At 36.0% G+C, this 15,460-nt stretch overlaps 1 non-coding gene across 1 annotated transcript; it reads right to left on the bottom strand.

Moving 5' to 3' along the window:
• Positions 1-15,068: 15,068 nt before the first annotated feature.
• LOC128572184 (small nucleolar RNA SNORA62/SNORA6 family) lies at positions 15,069-15,219 on the bottom strand. Its single transcript, XR_008376093.1, has one exon. It is a non-coding gene; the product is annotated as a small nucleolar RNA SNORA62/SNORA6 family (small nucleolar RNA).
• Positions 15,220-15,460: the final 241 nt, after the last annotated feature.

Below are 15,460 nucleotides of genomic sequence, written 5' to 3' on the forward strand. Positions count from 1 at the left end.
TAAATTACTATTTATCTCCTGTGTCATTTTCTTGTCCATGAGGTAGATAAACAGAGGTATATTTAAACTTATAGTAACTACTCAAATGAGTAATGCCTAACCTCATTATTGTCCCAGCAAATATTTTATACTGGTCAATTTACTAATTATAGACAAAATACTATAATAAAGCCTTGTATCAATCAGCCAATATTGGTTGAAAATTTTTAAGTACTATTTATTGTGCTAGTCTTAATGAAGGACAAAGATAACTGTGAAATAATTTCTGACAATTTGAAATTATTTCCAGGGATAAGACCTGCATGGATGTTGATCAAAAAAGAATTATTTCAGAAAAATTGTGATGTTATCATAAAGCACAAAGAATAACTTTTCCTGGGAGGAAAGAGGAAAAACATTGGAATGTAATGAAAATGAAATTGGGTTAGAAAAGATGAAGTTAGGGCAAATACATTTCAGACAGAGAGAGGAAAATGATCAAAGAATAACATAAAAGTAGTCAGTGGGGATAAATTCCAGTAAAGAGGTCAAGAAAATCAAGTAAATGGGGGAAGAAATGGACTTTATACCTGGAAGGTAATTGCTAACTTTAACTTGATATGGTTTTCATTGACATGGAATTATCTTATTAATAGGAAATTGCAGAATAATAATTTTTTTTTTTTTGGTAGAGACAGAGTCTCACTGTACTGCCCTCGGCAGAGTGCCGTGACATCACACAGCTCACAGCAACCTCTAACTCTTGGGCTTATGCGATTCTCTTGCCTCAGCCTCCTGAGCAGCTGGGACTACAGGAGCCTGCCACAACGCCCGGCTATTTTTTTTTGTTGTTGTTGTTGCAGTTTGGCCGGGGCTGGGTTTGAACCCGCCATCCTCGGCATATTGGGCCGGCGCCCTACTCACTGAGCCACAGGCGCCGCCCAGAATAATAATTTTTAACTTGACATAAATTCTTCTTCTATCTGAAACCTACATACATTTGTATGCTGCCAGACATCCCCCCAGTTTAAAGTAATGGAGTTAAAATCAGATTACAAAGGAACTAAGGACTGAGCACCAGATGACAGCCAAATAGGTCAACATGAGACACACTGATCATGTGACAGGGAGAAACCATCATCAGCAAGAAATTAGAAAGTAGCCTAAAATAGTATAACTAATGGAATTCTGTTTTAAAATGGACTTCGCTAAAATCTGATTTAACAAAAAGATTAATTTTAACAGAAAAAATCAGAGCATGAGAAATTATGGAAGACTCATGAGAATAGTAACAGTGGATATAGTTAGGAATGTGAATTTTTAAACCTACCAAATTTCATGCCAAAAATATGTTGTTTTGTGTATTTTTAAGAAAGATATTTTAAAGAAGTAACACTCATAAACTTTGAAGTTCAACAGACCTGTGTTCCAATCCAAACTTAAGTTGTATAATCCTTTAAAAACTACTTAAATTATCTACTGCTCTGTTTTCTCATCTAGGTATTACATATACTGAAGCTAATAATATCTACCTCAAAGTATGGCTTTTGAGTTAGTTAAATAATGAATATTAATTGTTCAGAATGGTGCTGGAACATAGTAAGCACTTAGGAAATACTAACTTCTTCGAAGGGTAGACTAGGCACTGCCCTTAGGGCATAGCTTCCCACGGGGAGTGCTTAGAAGGTGACGATATTCAGCAATGAGGCATATGGCCCTCTTTTGAGGATGAGTTCAAGAACGTAATTGTCAGACCTATTTATAGGTCAGTACACATGCTTAATTTTAAAAATAAAAGTTAACATTCATGAACTCATTACCTGTCTTACAAAATTAACATTATCATTATTTTCAAATGTCTTTGTATTCACTTTTTCAGGCATATCTCCCTCAGAAGTAACCAGTACTCCTGAATTGGGGGCTAGCTCATTTGCTTGCATGTCTATATATTTTTACCTAGTATATATGTATCTCTAAGCACTATATAATCTTTATTTTGTCTAGCTTTTATTTTTATATAAATACAGTACAGTAATATTCTCTGTATTTTTCTAAGACTTTTTTCTTTCTCAAAATTAAGGTTTGAATTTAACCATTTTGATTCATATTGCTATAATTAATTTGTTTTCACTAGCATGTAAAAATACCTTAATTTATTTATTTGTATATTCTTTCGTCAATAGAGTTAGGGTCATATTTTAGCGGTCTTCTATGACAGACAATGTTTTGTAAACATTCCTTGGCACATTCACATCTTTTTATTTAGGTCATCTATGTAAAAATGGAATTTTCTAATCCAAGTATATCCACACATTCAATTTTATTAGCTAATGCCAAATTCTTCTGAAGTTTGGTTGCACTGGTTTACAAACTTACAAGTGATAGAAAACAAATCCTGTTCACCTATACTCCTTCTAATATTTGATTTTTTCAAACCACTTAATTTTTGACACATAGATCAATATTCTCAAACAGATTTATAGTTCAGATTCACGTATTTTTTGAGCAAAGGAGAAAACTAAAATTTATGTGATCATCAAGTTCTAGTCCTGGTGAACATAATTTTTTATTATTTATGACATAAAGTCCTGTTTGGAAAGTGCACGACGTGCACAGTAACAATTAGGATTATAAATAGTCTGCTCTTCACTATTTTTTTCTAACAAAGAAGGAAAAATCAGCAGATGCTTAAAAAAAGAACACAGAAAAGTCCAAAATTGTCTATATATTCTCACATACATACAATCTTTCCATATTGTAACCAGTGCATATGCCCAGCCTCCCTTTTATGGCTGGTGATCTGACCCGGGAAGCTCAACACATTCTTATTTCCTTTGATAACTTGATTAAATCAATAAGATTATGTGACAAATTTAGAGTATTTGTAGACTTGTGCATGAGAGACATACCATAATATTACAGGCTTTGCACTCCCGATTGACTTTTCAATTCTATTTTCGATTGGGGCAGCACTAAATGCAATTGTCAAAATCACGGAGACTTTATAAACTTCATGTTTCTTGTCGCCCAACTTAATCTTCAGGTAATAAAATATTAAATGTTTATTGATTACACTGATCCACAGTATATCTTGCAGAGCTAGCTCTCATGAAGTTAGGGAAATAGATATTAATTTAAAATGGATTGGGCTCATTTTCCTTGTTTATGTCTGTTTTACAGGATATTGTTTAGATGTAAGGTAAAGGGAAACAACTATTTAAGCTTTTTATTTCTTCCCCTCTCTTGTACAACGATTTTTTTTTTTAACTGATGTTCAATATTCTTTAAGCACCTCAATGGAACAATCTGCATAAATGCCTATATTGTTCTCATTACTTCAATGTGTCTTTCTTGGTTCTCGTTGCCAAAAATAGGGTAGAATCGATATCAATCTATAAAATTGCTTAATCATTAACACTATTTCATCCAGATTAAACTTCCATGAAAATACTAATGAACCTTAATACGGCTGTATGAACAGTGCCGTGACGGTCTGAATATGTGACCAGGGCATGTTCCAAGAGGATTGAACCATTTTTTTTTTTAACAATAGCTTTTTAGTTTGATGTAGGGAAGGAGAGAGTCTGCTTTCTCACACAATGCCAAACCTTGAATAGTTCCAATTTCAGCCTAATCACACTATCCTTAAAATTTCACTCTGCTTGAATAATGAAAAAGGGTGATATGAAAATTGTATGACTCTAGTATGCCCCAGGACAGGTAGGGTAGGATGTAATTACACTGCTCCAACAGCTGGAGCGATCTGCTGGAAGAAAGGCTTTTAAGGTGACAGAGTTAATTGCACAGGTTTTAGGGCAGAAGAAAATGCATGTGAAGAAGCAAAGGACACAAACCCAGAGAGGGTGTCGGATTGAGAAACCAGAGAGAAAAAAGAACTTTTTTGAATTAGAAATGGACATAAAAAGGTAAATGGTGAGCCACTTTTTCCTATAGAAGAAATAAAAAGGAGAATCTTGGCCAGGTGGAAAATACTGTATTTCTAGCTATCATAAAGCTCTTTATGATATACCTGAATATAAAACAGGACAGCCTCCCATAAACCAGGCTGCGATATTCTTCAGTGGCACTGGTCCACGAGGCAGCTCAGTAAGAAATAGCACATTTTCCTGCAATATCTGTAATGACAGTGGCGTCTATCATGAGCTACATATTGTAGGGCCATAGAAACCATGATGTATTCAGTCCTGTCTCCAGCTGAAAAACACAAAGCTTTTAAAAGAGACCCTTTGGGTGGCATTTCTCTAATGAAGGCTGAATCACTTTTTGCAAGCTGTGTGAGTTTGTCACAAAGAAGAGAGACTGTGTGTGATGGTAGGTTGCCACGTTGAAAATAAAAGTTTCAAAAGGAAAAAGGGAGTGCGTTGTGTTATCAATTTCACTCTGATCCATCTTCCCCAGAGGGCTGCCTTTTTGTAGAGCTGGCTAGACGTGAGCTGCTCCACTCACTACCGGTGGGTGCACAAAAGCACAGTATCTTACATAGGTGTTCTTCAGGTCCTGAATGTTTTCAGAAAGAGCATATGATAAATCACCTAAAAAGGAAACCCTCTTGGATTTTATATAATGGTGGTTCTCTTCTCAAAATGAGGAGAGGCATAGAAGTGTTTTTACTAAGCCCAATATTATGAATTACAACATTTACTCAAGGATATTACTATAGTTCTTTAATTGATATTAATAAATTAATTGCTTGGCACAAAAATACTTAAAAGTAAGGCTTGCTTAGAGGGTGAAAGTTTATTGTTGAATTTTATTTTATTTTATTTTTTATTGGGACAGAGTCTCACTTTATCACCGTTGGTAAACTGTGGAGTGATGTAGCTTCATAGCTCACAGCAACCTCAAATTCTTAGGCTCAAGTGAGTCTCTTGCCTTGGCCTCCCTTGTAGCTGAGACTACAGGCGCCCAACACAATGCCCAGATATTTTTTTTTGTTGTTGTTTAGTAGGCCCAGGCCCAGTTCGAACCCACCAGCCCTGGAGCATATGGCTAGCACCCTAACCACTGAGACACCCAACAGGCACCCAGCCTATTGTTGAATTTTAACGCCTAATTCTAATAGAATGTCAATGTGATTGCTCATTCTTCCCCCATTCTTTGGACGCTTCATTTTGATTAGTTAAATGTGCTTTGAAGACATTTCTTCAGTTTGCTGAAAAAGTCAAAATCTTTTCTAAGTTAGAATGTAAACACAAACACTAAATCATTTACTAAATATCTGTCAGCAATTTACAAACCCATAACCTCATTTCAAATTAAAATCTCTTAATGCTCCATCATTCTCCCCGGGGGAGATCAGCTTGAAATTCTCAAGGCATATACACACTTTTTTTCTCCCATTCAACTTAATTCTGATTTCTCATTAGAAGGCTTATTTAGAGTTACATGATGTAATCTATTTCTCATTGTTGACAGCTGTGATTTTCAGCTTCCAGATGTATTAAAGGTACAGATATACCACATATTCAGTTATGATTTTAAAATATCATAAACCAATTTCAGTCATTATGTTTTCGTACATCTTTTGCATGTCTTTGCATGATCAATTTCACCATAATTCTGAATTTGGTCAATTTCACCCTCATCTCACCAGTCTATTGTTATTTTAAAGAAACCAAATACTTAGGAAGGAAAGCATAGCTCAGATTTTACTTGTTCTTAATGTATTTTAGTGGATGAATCTACATACATATATGCAAAATTTTTTAACAATCACAACTGCACTTATGCACAATATACACAAATTATTCGGGAGATCAATAGAAATGGTGGTTAAAAGGAATTAAAGATCATCTTTCAAACTATCTCCAATCTTTTGCAAAACTGTCCTTACATCATTCCAAGGGAAAATTTTGAAGTTTTTAAGAATGCCAAAGAAATTCACTCATTTGCCTATCTCCAAATGACTCTTTTTTCTACACAACATCTGGAATATTGTAAAAGAAATGGTCCTTATTATTTTCTAGGTATTGAGAAAGACTAATAAACTACAATTTCTGGACAATAATCTTTCTCAGGCAAAATATCTTGCAAAGCAGATCTGAGACCAGTCCCATTCCTGTATCCATCTGTGTTGATTGCCAACTATATTTCAGACGGTACATGAACAGAGAACCAATTAGAAAACATACACATCTCTAGTATCCTCAGGGAAGAAAGGAAGATAGTCCTTTTATCCCTATGCTGCTTAGACAGCAAGAGAAAGTTTATAGCAGATAGATTTTCATCACATAAAGACAAGAACAAGCCGAATTTGCTATTTGATGTTGACCTTTTTATCCCCTAAACCATCTCTGTGACTCTTAAATAAATTCTCTAATCTTTCATTGGTTGTTAACATTTAACTGTAGAACTAGTCTTAAGAATAGGAGATAAAGAAAGATAACTTAATTTCCTTCTTATTTGATATTATTCAAGTTGATTAAAAATATGCAAAGCTCAGGGAGGCTTAGGCAGGTGAATCACTTGTGCTCAGGGGTTCAAGACCAGCCTGAGCAAGAGCAAGAACCCGTCTCTTCTAAACACACACACACACACAAAGAATAACAAAAAAAATATGCCATATTTACTTTCTTATGGTAGCTAAAGTCTGTCTGAAGGCATTCTTTTTTTAACCGGAAAAGTAGTTACTCACTAAACAATATATATATCTATATATATATATTTTTTTTTTTTTTATAGAGACAGAGTCTCACTTTATCACCCTTGGTAGAGTGCTGTGGCATCATAGCTCACAGCACCCTCCAACTGCTGGCTTAGGTGATTCTTTTAGCTCAGCCTTCCGTGTAGCTGGGATTACAGGCACCCACCACAATGCCCAGCTATTTTTTTGTTGCAGTTTGGCCAGGGCCAGGTTTGAACCCACCACCCTTGGTATATGGGGCTGGAGCCCTACCCACTGAGCAACAGGCACTGCCCTAAACAATATTTCTTGTTTGAAGAAATGAATAAACATGACTACATGACTACGATTGTTAGAGACATTTGGGGGACACCAAGGAAAAAGGAAAGAATGATACCATTGCTCCCTCTAGAAACATGCAGTCTACAAAATAATACAAAATCACCCTCCAGTGTCGGAGGTTCTGTCCTCCCTCCTTTGCTCATCAATCTTTCTACCAATCTTTCCTTGTCAATAAAATATGTCCAGTCATTGAAAAAAAATCAAACACAAAAACCCTTCATGATCTTTCATGAATGCACATACACATACACACATACTCACCTATGTACATTTACCTATGTATATGTGTATGTGTGTGTGTACAGAAACTGCAGAATACGACAGTCAGAAGTGATCTAAGATTTAGACGAGGAATTTCTAACGGGGTAAAAGCCACAGAGGGAACAGACAAAACTTTTAACATAGAACTAACAAAACCAGTCTGAGCGCAAAATGTAAAAAATGAATTGAGAGACCTAAATTACTTCCCCACCAAACTCTTCTGTTCCTCCAGATTCCTAGCCTATTTTGTTGGTAGTGAGTGCTTCAGGTTTTAGGTTTTAGTGCGCCAGAGATAAACATGATGTTTGGTAATAGGAGACAACAGGAGAGTTCAAAGAAAACCACTTCTCTATTGGCACATTAACAATAACAAAATCTATAAGTCCAAACCGTGGATTTTTCATTTTTATACCAATTATAAGTAAAAGTAAAATATTTAAAGTGACTTTTAAAACTACTCCCAAAAACTGTGTGTCCACTTTTATTGGTGACCATAAAATCAATCCATTATACAATTACAAAGGGTTTTCTTTGATGTAAGAGAAGCAATTTATTCATCCAACTAAAAGTCCCAAATATTCAGGCAAATGTTTGCAAGCCATTTAAATAACACATAAGTAAATATTGTGAATTCATTTCTACATTCAGAAAAATCTCAGTGAAACTTACTTTTTATACCATTAGAACCTTCCAGGGTAAACTAGTTCATGATGGTGGACACACCAGCAAGCACTGGTTTGCTTTCTCCTGAGACTAAGAGTTGAGTTAGAAAGGTATTCAAACATCCAAACATCCAACAGCTTTGCATTACCATGTTCCAGCTAACGGCGCCGTGCTCAAATTGGGTCTCTGGAATTTGAATTTTTGTACACCCATATAGAACAACCTACAGCCTTTTTTCCTTCGCTTTAGCTGATTTTTCTTGACTTAACAACTTACTCATTTAGATCCACAGCATTTGCTGGCTTTTCCTCAGCCAATAAGTCAGATCACTTTACTCTTCTTCCTTTGGTCCCTCAGCCTCCAGCATGAGAAAAGACCTTTTCACCTTTATCTGGAAGTTGCCACAAGACCTCCATTAATCCAGATGCTTTCAGGTATGAACAGGCAATGCAGGGAGAAACATTTCCAAACAGAACGACCACAGTAGTATTCAGTGGTCACCAAGCAACAAATAAAAGGTAGTCCTTGGAGAAAGGGGTAGTTGTAAGGGTTCATAGGTTTAAATACTAAAAGAAGGCTTTCCTTGGCTCTTAAGCAAAATCAAGGTCATAGTGAATAATAAGTAGAAAGGGGAAGAGGAAGAGGGAGAGGATATTTATATACATTTGTATTTACTTATATAAGTTTATGGTGCTTGGGAGTTTATAGAATAATTAGGTTTATAGATAGTGTGAACATTTATCTTGGTTTGCCATGGACAGTTGAGAATTTTGACATTTCCAGGTATAATTATTATTATATTTTTATATAATATAAAAATTTTATTTTATATAATTTATATATTATCTTAAAAGTTTCCCTGTTTGGATGGTAGATCTCCTGATCATCCTGTCTGCAGTCAGAGAAGTCATCACAGTGAGGATGAGTTATAAATAAAGTTTTAACTGAGAGAGAGTGTTATGACTTGTGGAGAGCAATGAACCAGCATTCATCTGTGAAATGATAGGAAGACCCAAGGTTGAGGCTGCTGAATTTTGTGTGGGTGACAGTGAATATATTTGCTTTTAGGGAGCACAGTATTTGACTTTAAATGTTACAGAAAATGAGATCAACTAAGCAAAGAGAATCCCCGTGATTAAGAATTTTGAAGCCTATAATTTAGAATTCTAATTAGACTTTAGCCAGTAGTCATTTTTGGTCTCAGAAAAGGAGCTTTGCTGTCCAATTTATACTGAAAGATTCTTGATTTCTGTTACTTCAGAAAGTCTCTACTGAAAGTAACAAAGAGATTGTTGTATTCGTCCAGCCATAGTGTGGATAATGTATGAACCACATCTGTGGCTCTGTAAATTAGGAAAAGGCAAAAGTAAGAAATCCAGATCTTTACTACGGGAGCTAAAAGCAGCAATCCCCCTCCAAAGACACATATGCATTCTATTTATGCCTAGAATATAAAAGATATGCTAAATACTAAGCAATATTGTCTGCCAAGGTTCTTAATTTCAATGAATTCTATTTCTTTATTGACTTTTCTGCTATTTATCGTTTTTTCTTTTTTTTTTTTTGAGAAAGAGTCTCACTATGTCACCCTTGGTAGAGTGCTGTGATGTCACAGCTCACAGCAACCTCCAACTCATAAGCTTAAGCAACTCTCTTGCCTCATCCTCCCTAGTAGCTGGGACTACAGGCGCCTGCCACAACACCCAGCTATTTTTTGGTTGTAGTTGTCGTTGTTTGGCAGGCCTGGGCTGGGTTTAAACCTGCCAGCTCTGGTGTGTGTGGCTGGGACCCTAGCCACTGAGCTACAAGCACTGAGCCTATTTAATTGCTTATTAAATGAAATCAAAGCAACATTTTAAGGAAATAGTAAAAATACATCTCAGGTTATGTATATATTTTATTTAACACAGAAGTCTTCCATATGTTAATGAGCAAAACATTCCATTTTTTGTGCCCTTGAATACAGATGTTCTGTCTGCCAGCGTTATTCACATTGGTGCTTCTTGGTGGCATTCTAAGTTCCCAGCGAGTTCTGTAATTGCTAATAAATGAGTGTAGCTCACATAAAAAATCGCACTATGTCACTGCCTGTAGGCACTTCATGATGGCCTTAACAGCAGTTTGTTGTTTTTCCTGATTCACTGTTCCAGTCACTGCCTAGACCAGATATTACTTGTGAATGTAAAAAGTTTGTATGTAAAGGAGAAAAGGCCCAGGTCTAAGGACCCAGTCTGTAGTGGATTTAGGAGACAGAAACTGCAAGGAAAAGGCCAACTTTTCTTTAGTCTAACTCACCTTCCTTATCCCAAACCTCAAGAAGGATGAGAAGAATGTGATTCAAAGCCACCTTTGGGGTGATACATATCTGTATAGTATGCAAAGTCTCCATCGTAAGCATCAGAATTGTTAGTTTTCAGGAAAGAAAACTAACAGAATTGTTAGTTTTCAGTTTCACATTACAAGACAGTCCTTGTCTTCAACTTCTTTATATAAGCTTATAAATTGTCAGAATTTCTCACCTCTTTTTATGGCTATAATACTAATTTTTCCAAATGTCTTCTATTTATGGATGTTCTCTGTGGTTCTTACTTCTTAATTTTTCAAGTTTTTCTACTTCTGCAGGTCTTCCTTAATGTGTCGGAGCAACTTATAGTGGTAAAAAGACTTAGGTGCCAGATGGGCAATGCAAAATATAATTGTCAGTAATAATGTCCTCTCTTCCCAGAATACAACCACGTGAGTTACCCTTTCATAGTATACTTCCCCCTTAAAATGTATTCTATTCAAATTGTATATAAAACCAATAAGCTCAGGAAGAAAGTGGCTGGCACTTAGTAAGTGTCAATAAATATTTGTTGCATAATAAATCCCATGTACGAAAATAACCAAATTTATAACAAGTTCATTGAGTAATATTACTGTTAAAATGTCTTTTCAAAACTGTAGTATTTAGAAAGAATTGTAGCAAGTTAGTTTATGGGAATAACAAAAGGTTCTGGTGAATGTAAGGTAAACAAGCACAGCCCAATGAACTACAAAATTTTTAATCTTCAGGGTGAATTATTAGCTTGCTGGATATTAAAATGATTTCTTGAAGAAATGGAGTAACAAAGCTCCACATATAACTGAGTATGCTCACTGGTTGCTGCTACATATCCAAAACTTCGTAGCCTAACCAACAAAAACCTTCCACAGTTCTTACAGCTTCTGCATGTCAAGTATTGAGAATGGTTCTACAAAGCAGTTCAAAGTCAGGTTCAGAAATGAGATTGCAGCCAAGATGTCAGAAGGGCTGAAGGTTTGTTGAGGGTTTGAGGATTCACTTTAAAGGTGCCTCTCCTGTTGATGCTGGCTCTTAGCAAGAGAACTCACTAGTTTCACATCCGGGGTTTTACCAGGACTTCTGAGTAACCACAGAACATGGCAGCCTGCTTCCTCCAGAGCCAAGTGATGAGGAGACAGAACCCACAATGTCTTTTCTTTTTCCCCCAATTTTTTTATTATTAAATCATAGCTGTGTACATTAATGCGATCATGGGGCACCATACACTGGTTTTATAGACCATTTGACATACTTTCATCACACTGGTTAACATAGCCCTCCTGGCATTTTCTTAGTTATTGTGTTAAGACATTTATATTCTACATTTACTAAGTTTCACATGTGCCCTTGTAAGATGCACCGCAGGTGTAATCCCACCAATCACCAAGATCTGCCATTCAATCCTGTAATTCCTCTACTAGGCATATACCCAGAAGACCAAAAATCACATCATAACAAAGATATTTGTACCAGAATGTTTATTGCAGCCCAATTCATAATTGCTAAGTCATGGAAACAGCCCAAGTGCCCACCCACAATGTCTTTTGTGATCTCCCCTCTGACACCCCAAAGTGTCAGTTCCACTACGTCCTCTTCCTTTAGCAAAGAGTCACTGAATGCAGTTTACCTTCATAAGGATGGAGAAAGCAGCCAGTTCCTTTTAAAGGGAGGAATATCAAAGTATTTGTTTGCATCTTTTAAAACCTCCAAAATGTCACCAACAATGTTACTGATTTTGTGAGCTCTTAATTCTTTGTGATAGCCATGTAAGAAAAAGAAAAATGAGGCTGTGAGATTTGCAGTTTTGTAATAAAATGAGTCACCTCACACAAGATGATACACCTGCATACTGAGGATTTTCCTGTCTAATTATTATCTCTACTTTTCCACTTCATTTGTCTTCAAGTATACATTATATGGGTAGGAAAACTTTATACCAAAAAATCTCATATTTATTGCAGGCATCCTTAAGAAACTCCTGGACACACTTGTTCCAAATGCATATCCCTGGGTTTCATCTCAGCCCTATTAAATTAGAATCTTGTGTCTGAGATGCTGAGATTTTCATTTCTAACAAAGACTCTAGGGTGATTTCAATTCAGGTAATCTATGACCTCTAATAAGCTCAGGAAGAAAGAACAGCCAAAGCAGAGTGCAGCTTTTAATGTCACCTCACTAGAAAAGATGTACGGATATAACTCCCCTATGTCAAGGGCTGGACTATGGAAACAGAATTACAAATGATTTTTTAATTGTATGAATTACAGCATCAAATAGAACTTCTGGAGGAAAGTCATGTTTTCCAAAAAATGTGCTTTAGGTTAGAAGCTAAGCAGGAAATATTGGTATAAATCATTATAGAAACCTGAGAAAGTTTTAAAGTGAAAAACGGCATTATATAAAATTAGGTTCCGAGTTACAAAGCAAGAAGGGAAAAGAAATCAAAGATCACTCGGCATCAGTTGGGGAGGTTATTATGGAAAATGTTGCTTCATAAGGAAAAAAGGAAGGAGGAAGACTGACAGTGACTCTTTCAAGATAATGATGATGTTTGTAATCATCCTCTTCTGAAAATAAAGACATGAACCACCAATTAATATTTATAAAATGTCAAAAGTAATTGAATAAACAGCTCCAAATTTATTAAATTTTAATTGCATTAAAGTGATTTTGAATGCACATTTTATATTACATTTTAAGTAAATCTGGAGCTTCCTGAAAGATGGCCTGAGCCCTATTCCTTGTCTCCATTCATTTGCAGCCCTAAGGGAAAGAGGGGAACAATTCATGCCATCGATATGGAAGAATAAAAAGGGGAGTTTGGGGACCTTTTTTAGTGGACATACTCTGTATGCACATTCAGAAAGAATAGCTTTTCAATATAGTCATTTTGTTTAGACTTTTTACAGAGATACCATTCATAGTTTAAGAATTACTTTCAAATCCATTAGAAAACTAATGTATAAGATTTAAAAAACCCTGCTGAATGGCTTGTAGCATGTGCAGGTAAGTGTTCCAAATACAAAATCTACTGCGTACCAAAACTGGAATTTGATCTCATAACTTCTAAGCCACAATGCCTAAGCTATGTCCAACATACGTACCATCCTTCCTCCTCAGGGTGATACTTTGCAGGTTATTTTTGATCACAAGTCTCATCTTATTCACTTGAATTCTCACCTTTTCACCGAACTTTGTGTAAATAATTTATTTTGCCTTTGCAATTAGCCCTTCCTTAGTCGTAACTATAGATTTTCTTTCCAATGTCAACTTTACATTTAATATATATTTCTTTCCATAGAAGAAAATATAGATCATGACGTGAATCATGTTTAAATCACTTATGTATTCATGACACACACGTACGTATAATACACACATACATATGAATGTAGACATGAAATCATAATAATACTTAAACTTTGTATGAGTGTTCATAACTCATAACACGCATCTATCTGTCTACACATAGAGGTAAAATTCATTTGAAACTACTAAGTTTCATCTGTATAACAGGCATGGTATACCTTATTAACACTAAAGAGCTAGGACCAAAAAAGCTTAGAAAATTCAATTAAAATTACAATACTGAAAAACCCTATCTGATGCAGTTCACACCTACGAAATTAAAAATATTATTTTCACCTCTCACATGAGAAGTGTCTCAGTTACTTTATTTCTGTCCTCCTGAACAAGAAAATCTTTTATTACTTTTCAATACCTAAGAACTATATATAAGTTTTTAAAGTAACTAATCATCAATAGAGAATAATTAAGTAACTGTTTACACTTTAAGAGGTAATTTTTTATTTATTTTCAGGTTATATATGGCTGGATAAGAAACTACCCCTCAAACCTACTTGTTTCAAATAAAACCATTTTAGAGATATCTAATATATTTGTGAATTAAGAATTTAGTCAGGGCTCAGCTGGTAGTTCTTCAGCTCCACGGAGTGTCAACTAAGGTCACACAGTGGTAATCTGCTACTTATTTTGTCTAATTGAGTGAGTCTCAAATGAACAACTAGTCTGCAGGGTCTAAACCAGCTTAATTTATATGCCCATTGCCTTCAGTGAAGACTGTGCTCAACTAAGCCTGTTCACCAAAGGGCTTACACGCTCTCCTTTCAGTGTAGCAGTCCCAGGACTGTCGGACTTCTACCCTGTGTCACACTCCCCAGGACTGTGATCCAAGAGAAAGGAGGCAGGGGCTGCAGGTGTTTTAAGATGTAAGCCTGGAATTACACCCTGTCTTTTCTGCAATTTCCTATTAGGCGTAGCCATCACAGAGCCTTCTGAGTTTCAAGGGAAGATAACACTGATTCCACCTGTCAAAAAAGGAATCTGCAGCTATCTTTAATCCCACAATTATTCAGGGATTTGCTTTTTTGGTGCCAAATGACAGAAAACTAACATCAAAATGAATGAAACAATAAGAAGAAATGATTGGTTCACACACACAACATAAAAATCCATGGACTATGTCCTGGAGAAAGATGTTTGCTTTGTTCCTGTCCCTTAAAGAAGGAATAACAAAGAGACCTGGGCTATTTCTGAGTGTGTCTAATTGACTCAGTTGGGATAGGTACGCATTCCTGAGTCAACCACCATGACCAGCAAGCAGACAAATTCTAATTCACCAGCTCCGTATCACACGTGCCGCTTCCCACATCAGGAATAAAATTAGCTCCACTGGAGAAACCTCCGTGGGAATGGAGGAGGGGACTGCTCCACAGAAACAACAGGTTACTCTTATCAAGAAGAGTGACAGATGCTGGGCAGAATAGCAAATGGTCAGCATAGGATTACATCTTCATACATGATAAACAAGTATGTGTGTATTTTTTTTTTTTTTTTACTTGTAGCAAGGATTACTATCAAACCCCACTCATTGGGCCAGAGACCCTTGTGGTGTTAGCGAAAAACTTGCCTCTCATGTAGCACACTACCTACACTTGTGAGTTCACCGGCAGTATGTGTGTATATTTATAAGTTTTCAAAGCACAGAGGAAAAACTGTGAAATGAGAAAGCCCAGCCGCTCCACATGTTCTTATTCTTATGATAAATAGCTAAGAAAAAAAAAATCATTAGAGATTTGTGGAATTTTTACAACCCAGAAGGGGAAACAAGGATAAACAGAAAATGGACCCTAAAGAACAGAGAGGTGGTTTAGGGAACTAGAGAACTTTGAAGGAAGCAAAGGAGAGAAGGGTAGAGAGGAGAGATGTAGGCAGGAGGAAGAAAGAGA

Source organism: Nycticebus coucang, chromosome 19 (genome assembly GCF_027406575.1).
Source record: "Nycticebus coucang isolate mNycCou1 chromosome 19, mNycCou1.pri, whole genome shotgun sequence".
Classification (NCBI taxonomy): domain Eukaryota; kingdom Metazoa; phylum Chordata; class Mammalia; order Primates; family Lorisidae; genus Nycticebus; species Nycticebus coucang.